At 41.0% G+C, this 10,071-nt stretch overlaps 1 pseudogene; it reads left to right on the top strand.

The window, feature by feature from the left end:
• The first annotated feature begins 4,549 nt into the window (after nucleotides 1-4,549).
• Nucleotides 4,550-6,747, top strand: LOC125910944 (RWD domain-containing protein 4-like; annotated as a pseudogene).
• The last annotated feature ends 3,324 nt before the right edge of the window (nucleotides 6,748-10,071 follow it).

Here is a 10,071-nt window from a genome sequence, read left to right as displayed (position 1 = left end):
TGTTTTACAATAATTCAAATTTTTGAAGAGTGCGGCAGACTGTTTTCAAACGTGGCATTGGAAGATGGAGCTGAGGGTCCAGAAGGCAGAGCCCAAAGCTGAAAAACAAAAATAAATAAAGGAATCACTCCCGGAAAGCAGAAATAGTCACAAGCTCTGCCCCTGCTGAAGGGACTCGGTGACGTACTCCCAGGTGGATTTCAGAATTAATACAAACCAGTGACTGCTGCTTACAGTCTCTCCTTTTGTGCATTGAGTGTTGAGGGCTTGAGGCACAGATGATATACGTCTTGTTTCTTGTTCACAGATGTCTGAATGAAGAGCTGCTGCCCCTGTGGAGTCTTCCCACGTTCAGACTTAATTAAAATGGAAAGGATCTGGAGGTTGAGCCTGATATCAAAATGGAGATATAACTTGGGGGAAGGCTTGAGAGTATTTGTCACGGGAGAAGCACGTGAACAAATTATTGTAGCTGGAGGGTGGACTCTGGAAAATCGCTTTCAAAATGGCCACAGTGATTCTCCCATCCGTCTCTGCAAATCCTTTGCCATGTGACTTTCCCGTGTCTTCCAGCAAGAGGTGGAACCCTTTTCCCATTTCTTTAAATATGGGATGACCTTGTGCCTTGCATTGATCAACAGAATGCAGTGAAGTTACATCATTAGTGCATCTTCTTAGCTCGTCCTCCAGCCACCCTACGGCTTCCACTTTCACCCTCTTGGACTCTTGAACCCCCAGTGATGTGGGAAAAACCCGGTTTACCCTACTGGAGAATGGTGCCCAACTGACAGCACCAACTACTGGCCAGGTGAGGGGTGCCATTTTGTAGCCTTAACCACAGTCAAGTTATCAGATGAAAACAACTGATGAGTGTTCCCGGGGGATTGCAGCAGCACAACTGCCCCGTTCACCCACCCAAAAAATGTTAAGACGTGATCAACCACTGCCGCTGTTAGTCCCTGTGTTTTAAACTGATTGTTGCACGACTTTAGAAACTTGAAAAAAAGTGTTTACCTAAATGTTAAAAATGAGTACATGGATTTGCCACACGTCCAGGTGATTTTACCCAATCAAGTGTTATTGGTGACAATTCAAAATCAATGTTTGGTAACTGAACAGAGTAAGAACTCAGTAAATATTTATTGAATGACTAAATCCATGTGGGCACTTTCAATCCTCAAATCAAGAATCAACTTATTTATTTTTTTATTAGTCAAGATTCTATGTCTATTGTTAGGATTAAATTAATGTTTGTTTCTATTAATTATAAGCATCATAGTGTGGCAGCTTATTGCGCATTTTCCTTCATTTTTTTTCCATTTTTTGGAAGCTGAAAGACAAGAGTGATGATGGAAAAGACAAAAAAAAAAAACTGATAAAGATCGCAATCATAGTTTAATTTACATACTGGCTTAAAAGGTAATAAAATATCTTGCAGAGATTTTTTTATGAGACCCAAATGTACTTCTGTTTAAATGAGGAGATTAGAAATAAATACTATGGGGGTGCCTGGGTGCCTCAGTCGGTTGGTTAAGCATCTGACCCTTGACTTCAGCTCAGGTCATGATCCCAGGGTTGTGGGATCGAGCCCTGCGTCAGACTCCATGCCGAGTGTGGAGTCTGCTTAAGGTTCTCTCTCTCTCTTTCTCTCCCTCTCTTTTTCTCTCCCCCTCTCTCCTGCTCATACTCTCTATAAAATGAAAGAAGGAAAGAATGGAAGGAAGGAAGGAAGGAAGGAAGGAAGGAAGGAAGGAAGGAAAGAAGGAAGAAAGACTGTAGGGATGGCTTGTTAAAGTTTAATTGGCATTAGATTTACACTTTCAACTTTCAGCTCCCCTACTTTCTGGCATGCAAGCATAGCAGATAACCAAGCTTCTCTCAAGTGTAGTATCCTCATCTGCAAAATGGACACAGTGATATATGTCTCAAGAGATTATTGCAGTTTATAGACATTGAAGTGGTCAATAATGCTATTATTATTAATTCTCATTCTAGAAAGTTCTTTGTTTTAAATTGCAATCTTTAGCATTGCATGTAAGCTGGCATGATTTCATAGCCCATAGACTACATGACACAAAATGGAGGAGTTCAAATACTGAACCCAATCCCTTTCTGGATTACCTTTCTCAACTCTTGGAACTGGGAACCTAGAAACTTCACTTCCTAGAGTCTTTTTGAGCTCAGTGTGACCACACAATTCACTGCCGTACAACGAATGAGGTGCAAGCATTAGTGTGGAATTGCCTTCTTCTCTACTGTCTGTAATGTAGATGTGACGATGGGAACTGCAATAACGTCCACGTCACCATGAGGGAAAGTGAAAAGAATGGAAGCCCAGAACCGAAGCTAACAACCTCCTACCACTAGATCTATTGCTGTATGAGAGAAAGGATGTCCCTAGTTTCTTTAAGTCACAAACTGATCGAATTCTCCCTCGCAAGTGAATGCAATCCCCAACTGAGACGTTCCCAGTGTGTGCGGAATGGACAAAACGCTATTCTGGTCCTTGCTAGTCACGTGACATGCGAAAAAGCAACATGTGGGAACAAGGGTGGGGGAGGGAGGCGTCCCGCAGTTGAGACAACGCAAGGCCGAACACGGTAAGCACCTGACAGTCTTTCTGGCGTAAGAGCCTACCGGTGGCCTTATCTTAGAGCCTTGAATTGTTTGGTAGTGGGTCACAGAATTATTTCTCTGTGACCATTTTGCGTTGAAGAGAACACCTCAGGCAATTCAGCAGAGTCAGAACAGGACATACAAATGAATGCACATATTCCGCACTAAGCCAACGTCAGCACTATCTCCTTTACGTTGTGTGCTGGCAGAGAGTTTCCAGACAAACCCACCAAATAACTTGACAAATAATTACAACTTGAAACTAAGAGGAGACTTGATCCTAAAAGTACTTTTTTAAAAAAATTTTTTTAACATTTATTTATTTTTGAGACAGAGAGAGACAGAGCATGAACGGGGGAGGGCAGAAAGAGAGGGAGACACAGAATCGGAAGCAGGCTCCAGGCTCTGAGTCATCAGCCCAGAGCCCGACGCGGGGCTCAAACTCACGGACCGCGAGATCGTGACCTGAGCTGAAGTCGGCCGCTCGACTGAGCCACCCAGGCGCCCCCTAAAAGTACTTTTTTAATGTTTATGTTTGAGAGAGAGAGAGAGAGAGAGTACAAGTGATGGAGGGGCAAAGAGAGGGGACGGGGAGAGGATCTGAAGCAGGTTCTGTGCTGACAGCACAGAGCCCTACGTGGGGCTCAAATTCATGTACCATGAGATCATGACCTGAGCCGAGGTTGGAAGCTCAACCCGCTGAGCCACCCAGGCGCCCCGAAGGTATTTTTCAAAGCCAGTTTTCAAATGCACTATGTCTACTAACAAATGTGGTTCCTGTTCAACGTCTTATTTTAAAATAAACAAAAATAGCAGTAACCACTCAGCTAAGCATGTACATTTCATCACATTCTGGATACTGAGTTGCTTACTGTCAAAAAATAACCCAAGTCTAAGAAAATGCTTTACTAAAAACTGGCTTATAAGAATTTTTTGCTTTTTACCTCTATAAGAAAATTTCCAAATAACATTGGACAATGTAGTCCCTTGGAATATATGATCTCACAGTATTTTAAAAATAAAGTCCTGACACATTGTATTTTAAGAGTAAGAGTGGGTGAGCCATGAAAGAAAATAAAAACCTTGAGTTTCTTTGGGGTTAGAATTTGTTATCTTCTGCATAAATAATTAAAAATAATCTCTCCCTCTTCTGAATTCAGTTATGGCAAATTAGGTAATATGGACCAAACCTCTTGCTGAAAAGTATAAATCACAAAGGATAAAATACATATTTTAAAATCTTACACCCATCAAATAAATAGCAAGGATTTACCAGGACACCTTATTGGTGAGAAAACAGGACAGCAACCTCGTAAAGCAGCAACCTCTACCCTGAAAGAATATGAAAATCTGGACCAATTTAAACCTCCATTTTGATAGCTCTGTGCAGGGACAGAGCCAAATTAAGGTCTAGAGCGCACGGAAGGTTGGGCATCCAACGGAAGGCTCAGTCCCGCGATAAGCCAGAACTTGAGAGGTCTACTCTCTGAAAATAAAGGTGAATGAGACACAACACAGCTCCTCCAGAACATGCATGCCTGAATGTCCAGGGATGCTCGGCTTGTTGATTTGAGGTGCTCCCTGACTGGTAGTTTCCCAAGAGTCTGGCAAGAGCAAATGTAAATCTTCTGGAGGAAAGTGTGAAATCCTAAATCTCAAATTATTCATCTGTGTTCCCCCAAAGATAAGATACAGTATAACAGAACAATCTGCAAATAATAAGCAAATAAATAAAACCTAGATGCGCAAACACATCAGATATCTGAATATATCATAGCCCATGAAACCCATGCGTATTATGTTTAAAGAAATAAAGGTAATAAAGTTGAAAATAGCAATCGTAAGCACAAAGCTGTAAAAGAGGTCAATAAACCCGAAAATGAAATAAAGACTATGAATAAAAATAGAGCTGGAATTTAAATGTCAATGGATAATGGGGTGAGGGGACACTATACTGAAAACAGTGCCACAGGCGCAGGACACAGGTGGAATTGATGGGAGTGTTTCTTTCTGAAACAAATAGAATATTGCTCATCACAATGAAACATAATTTAATATGATGTATCATCCGCTGCAGACTCTTCTAGACTCATTCATCTCCCTTTTGTTGTTCATTTCATCTTTAAAGTTACCCCATCAGTGGGATAGGGAAGATGTGTTCATTTTCAAATGAGAGAACTCAGTGCCTAGGTGTCTTTCAAAAATTGTCACTGGGGTGCCTGGGTGGCTCAGTTGGTTGGGCATTGACTGGATTTCAGCTCAGGTCATGATCCTAGGGTTGTGGAATCAAGCATGGAGCTGGGACCCTCCACTGAGCATAGAGCTAGCTTGGGATTCTCTCTCTCTCTCTCTCTCTCTCTCTCTCTCTCTCTCTCCCCCTCTCCCCTGCTTGCGCTCTCTCTCTCTCTCTAAAAAAGAAAAATAAATGTTGCCACTGCATTTTTACTTAATTTCACTTGTAGTAATTTAAAGGTGCTTTGGAAATGGATCCATATCGTGCAGCTTGCTGGATGGGCGAAATTTGAGATTAGCCCCTAATTAGGTGTTTTGTCTACCTATGGATACAAACTGTATTTACAGTTTGTAAGTAAATACTAAAATTGATGGTGAGATGTTGATTTTCAGCCAAATAGATAGCACTTCGCTGAGAGATATTTGTATTTCTAGGAAAATAAATCCATGTATATCTGAGCTGTTAGGTGTGGCGAAAGTGTTGTGAAGTCCATGGGTGGGTGATCCGGCCTGACCTGGATTTCCGAGGTGAAACTTCCAGTTTGGGATTTATAAAGACACAGACTTCAGAAACCAATGAATAAAAAATCTATTTCCATCAGACTGTGAGGACACCATTATCCCACATCCTACGTGATATAGACAGAGACACCGAGGAAAGGCATTAGTTTTTGTCAATCAAAATTATGTAGGAGCAAAAGAAAAGGCCTCTTTGGAGGTGCTGCAACAACGCTATTTAAAGAAAAGAAGACAAATCTTAGAAATGACTCCCTGGGGCTCCCGGGGGGTTCAGTCAGTTAAGCATCTGACTTTAGCTCATGCCGTTATCTCTCGGTTTGTGAGTTCGAGCCCCATGTCGGGCTCTGTGCTGGATTCCGTGTCTCCCTCTCTCTCTCTGCCTTGCTCATGCTCTGTTTCTCTCTCTCTCTCTCAAAAATAAATAAACATTAACAAAATTTAAAAAGAACAAAAAAAAGAAATGGGCTCCCTGTTCACAAGTGGAGGCAACAAAAAGAGGCAGTCAAGCTTATTGGGGAAAAAAGTGACTCCAAAAGAGCATGTGGCCCCAGTTGCTCAGTGCCCCACCCTGAGTGGCCCCAGCTCCCACCACCAGACCCCCCTTCTGGTGGCTGGGTGCTGCTCCAAGACCAAGGATGTTCCACGACCCATGCGATGTGTGCCAACGAGGACCAGGAGATGGAACGAAGCACGGTGTTGTGTTTATCAAGGAGTTGAAGTTTCTGGTAATTAAGTCCAGTGCATTTCAATTTAGGAGAGGTGAATATGGTGATCCCAAAACCCTCTTAATAGAAATTTCCTGGACAGAAACATATCCCCAAACGCCTCCAATGATTTCTATGAACGCCTTTTTTAACAACACCCATATCATCAACTGTAAAGCAGAGCATGTTATCCAATCACAGGAAGCAGTGGAAGGTCAGTCTTGGGACCACTATGACCTACACATCGTTGGACAATGAAGAGCAGTTCGTGGAGAATCATCATCCCGTTGCTTCTCCGAGACCCATCAGCAGGACCGTCTCCGTTGAAACTCCTACTACTGCCGCATCAGGTAAGAAAAAAGACAAAAAAGAACAACTTCCAAAAGCCCAGAAATGTAAATTGGCAGACAAAACAAAACACAAAGAAGATCTTCCTCAAGGATGGGACTGGGTTGATGCGGTGAGGCATTTAGGCAAAACTGATTCTAAAGATGATGAATAGTGCTTGGAGTTAGAGACAAGAGAAGAGCATCATTTAAAGGGTAAACTGGGCTCAGGTTGCCTGGGTGCCTCAGGCAGTTGAGCATCAGAATCTTGATTTCGTCTCCGGTCATAATCCCAAGGTCCTGGGATCCAACCTAGACCCAGACCTGGATCCAGCTCCAGGCTGAGGGTGGAGCCTGTTTAAGATTCTCTCTCTCTCTTTCTCTCTCTCTCTCTCTCTCTCTCTCTCCTCCTCCTCCTCCTCCCCCCTCACTCTCTTTAAAAAAAAAAAAGTAGGGGCCCCTGGGTGGTTCAGTCGGTTAAGCACCCAACTTTGGCTCAGGTCATGATCTCACGGTTCACGAGTTGGAGCCCCGCCTCAGGCTCTGGGCTGACAGCTCAGAGACTGGAGCCTGCTTCTCCCTCTCTCTGCCTCTCCCCTGCTCATGCTCTGTCTCCCTCTCAAAAATAAATAATTTTTTTTTTTAAAAAGTAAACTTGGTTCAAAATCTTTTGTAGTCTTTTCTGGTATTGAGGTGGCTTTTTTATAAAACAGATTTTTTTTTTGCACGTGGTTTATATAAAAAAAGTGTTTTATGCTGAAAGTTCACAAAGGGATCTGGTTGTATTAAATTATTTTCACAAGCTTGCCTTAATAAAAGGTGAGATGGTAATGTTTAGTATACTTTAGAAAGATGGTCGAGCTTTGTTAAGGGACCAAATGGGGGGAAATGAATGTTAATTTATTATTCTAGTGGAGGTAATTTTTTTAAAGGACTAGGAAGCCCTTTTGAAACTCTCATCCCAATGGAGCAGAATACTGAGTGAACAGTTATTTTGTGGCATGAGCCATATTAAGAGATTTCTCATCTTAATAAAATTCATCTCCTTTCCCTTAATGACTGAAGCATAAATTGCTTCAGATAAATTTAAATACTAATATTTAAACTTTAGACATAATATTCTTTGTAGTTCCTTTTTACTTTTCAAGGGTGAACCACTTCTTTTTAGTAAATGAGTATCTGTTTATACTTTTCTCTTGGTTTGGGTCATGATAGTTGCCCACGAGAGTTTTCAGTGGTATATAGAATGGGAGAATATGGAAGTAAACGTGCCAAATATCTTCGAAAGCTTTTGAACAGAAGTGTCGGTTGCCACTGAAAGCATTTCTCTTTGCTGCATATACCAAGACGGGAGTAACGAATGCCTTAATATTTCATTTTTGTATTGTTGGAGACAATGGTTTTAATAAAATCTGCTAGTGTGTGTTTTGAGTTGTCTGGTAACTGAGGTCTTCTAAATGACTTAACATAAAACCACATCTCAAGTCCCATTTCTTTGCACATATCCAAACATATTCCTCAGCCCGAGCATCTTCATAATAATAGTAATTGAGGTTTTTTCAACTGCTGAATCATAGTATGTGCTTGGTTATTTTTTAAAATCATGAATAGGGTAACTATTAGTGTGGTGTAAGCAGGAAGTTATTGATGTATATGTGTGATTTATAGTGACTGCATTTGCTCCCTGGTTTTTTTTTTGTTTTTTTTTTTAACTTTATTTATTTATTTATTTATTTATTTATTTAGAGAGGGAGAGAGGGATGTGGGAGGGGCAGAGAGAGGGAGGGAGAGAGAGAATCCACACTATCAGTGCACAGCCCATCACAGGGCTCGAACTCACGAACCGTGAGATCAAGACTGGAGCTAAAGTCAAGAGTCAGAAGCTTAACCGACTGAGCCACCCAGGCACTCCAGCTCCCTGGCTTTAAAACCTTAAGACTTGCTACTGTGGTATCTCGAAGGGTAGACTGTTGTTCCTCAAGTTACACCTGTTCACCTTGGGTCTGAAGTTTGTAAAGAATAATTGACTTTTAAAGATGTTTCCTTCGCATAAGAGCAGTTTGAGTTGTATCCGTGGCTTTTACGGGGCTAACATTAGACTCAGTTAAATCGTTTGAATTACGAAGCAAATGCCATTGGTGGTGAAGAAGTGTAATCTGATTTTCAAAAGTGGGATCACATTTTATATCTTGAATTAATATCATAGAAACATGAAAAGTCAAGGCCACTGGAATATGCCAGTTTTTGTTCTGGGGATTATGTGAGTGGTTTTCGTTGTGTTGATCTGTTTGCTTGTTTGTAAAGAAACTGACCCGGCTACATCTGCTGGCGCAGCAAACTGTTTTACTCTGAAGATTCTGAAATTGTTCAGGCTTATTATGGTTCATGGATGACAAAGAATAATGCTAGTTAAATGCCAATGGACTATTTTTAATCTTTTTGTATGAAATGTACAAATTTGGGGGCAATGGTCCCACGGCTGCCTCTTACTATTTATGTAAAACACTTGAGCTTTCTCGTCTATATTTCCATCATCTAATACTCCCAGTGTATTCTTTCAAAGTCTGTTGACCTAAAATTGTATGGAATGACATAATTAATAAGCAATAAAACCTGAATTACACACACACACACACACACACACACACACAGTATGTGACAATAGGTTTAAGGAAGAGAGGAAATCGGGGTGGGCAGACCCCTTGCCGGCATGCACCTATCCAGAATGTGACATTGAAGCAAATATCCTAGCGATGTGGAACTCTCTGGGGTAATGCGTCTCCAGTTTTTGTGTGCTGTTTAGTTCTATTAAATAATTACATTTTGTTCAGTTAAGCAGATTTAATAGGACGCAGTTTTAGATGGTTAGTTTTCTATAGTCTTTTGATGAATACATCTGAAACGAATCTGCTTGTCAATAGCAAAGTTGTTAAGTTTGGCTTCACCCCCCATGCATTTCTTAATTTTCACTGCCAATTTCACAAATGGAAAGAATCTCAAGAGCCTTCTCTTCAACTCTGTTAGCACCTTTAGCAGTGCCAATACGTGGAACCAAACAAATTTCAAGGGATTGGGGCAGCTATGGTGTGATCATGGGAACTTTAAAAAACAATGCAAATGACAAAATGGCAAACTTACAGATGGAGACGTGTTAGTGGTTCCCAGAGGTGGGAGGTGGCTTAGTGGAGCAAAAGGGCAGCACAAGGAATCTGCAAGGTAGATTTCTGTCTCTTACCTAGGGTTTTAGACACATGAACCTACACGAGTGCCAAGAATGGAAAGCACGCACAAATGAGCGAGTGTGTGCAAAACTGGTGGGACCTGAGTGAAGTCTATAGACTACATCACTGTCAATCTCTTGGTCGCGCTGTTAGTGTTGCAAAATGTTATCTCTGTGGGAAGTTGAGTAAGCAGCATAGATCTTTCTTAATACTTTATTACAGCTTCATGTTAACCTATTGAAAAGTTAAAACCAATGCAGCTCAGTCTTTTTACTTTCAGTCCTTCTCATAGATGTATGTTGGTATCCCATCATGGTCTTAATTTACATAATTGGGATTTATTTGCCATTCATATATTTTCATTGGTTAATGGTTGAAATCTTTCTGTTATTTTCTTATTATAAATTGAATTTTAGAGATTTTTTTAATTGTCTATAAGAACTTATCAATAGG

This window comes from Panthera uncia, assembly GCF_023721935.1.
Source record: "Panthera uncia isolate 11264 chromosome C1 unlocalized genomic scaffold, Puncia_PCG_1.0 HiC_scaffold_3, whole genome shotgun sequence".
NCBI classification, from domain to species: Eukaryota; Metazoa; Chordata; class Mammalia; order Carnivora; family Felidae; genus Panthera; species Panthera uncia.
The sequence above is the reverse complement of the archived record's forward strand: the minus strand, read 5'-3'. Positions and strand labels throughout refer to the sequence as shown.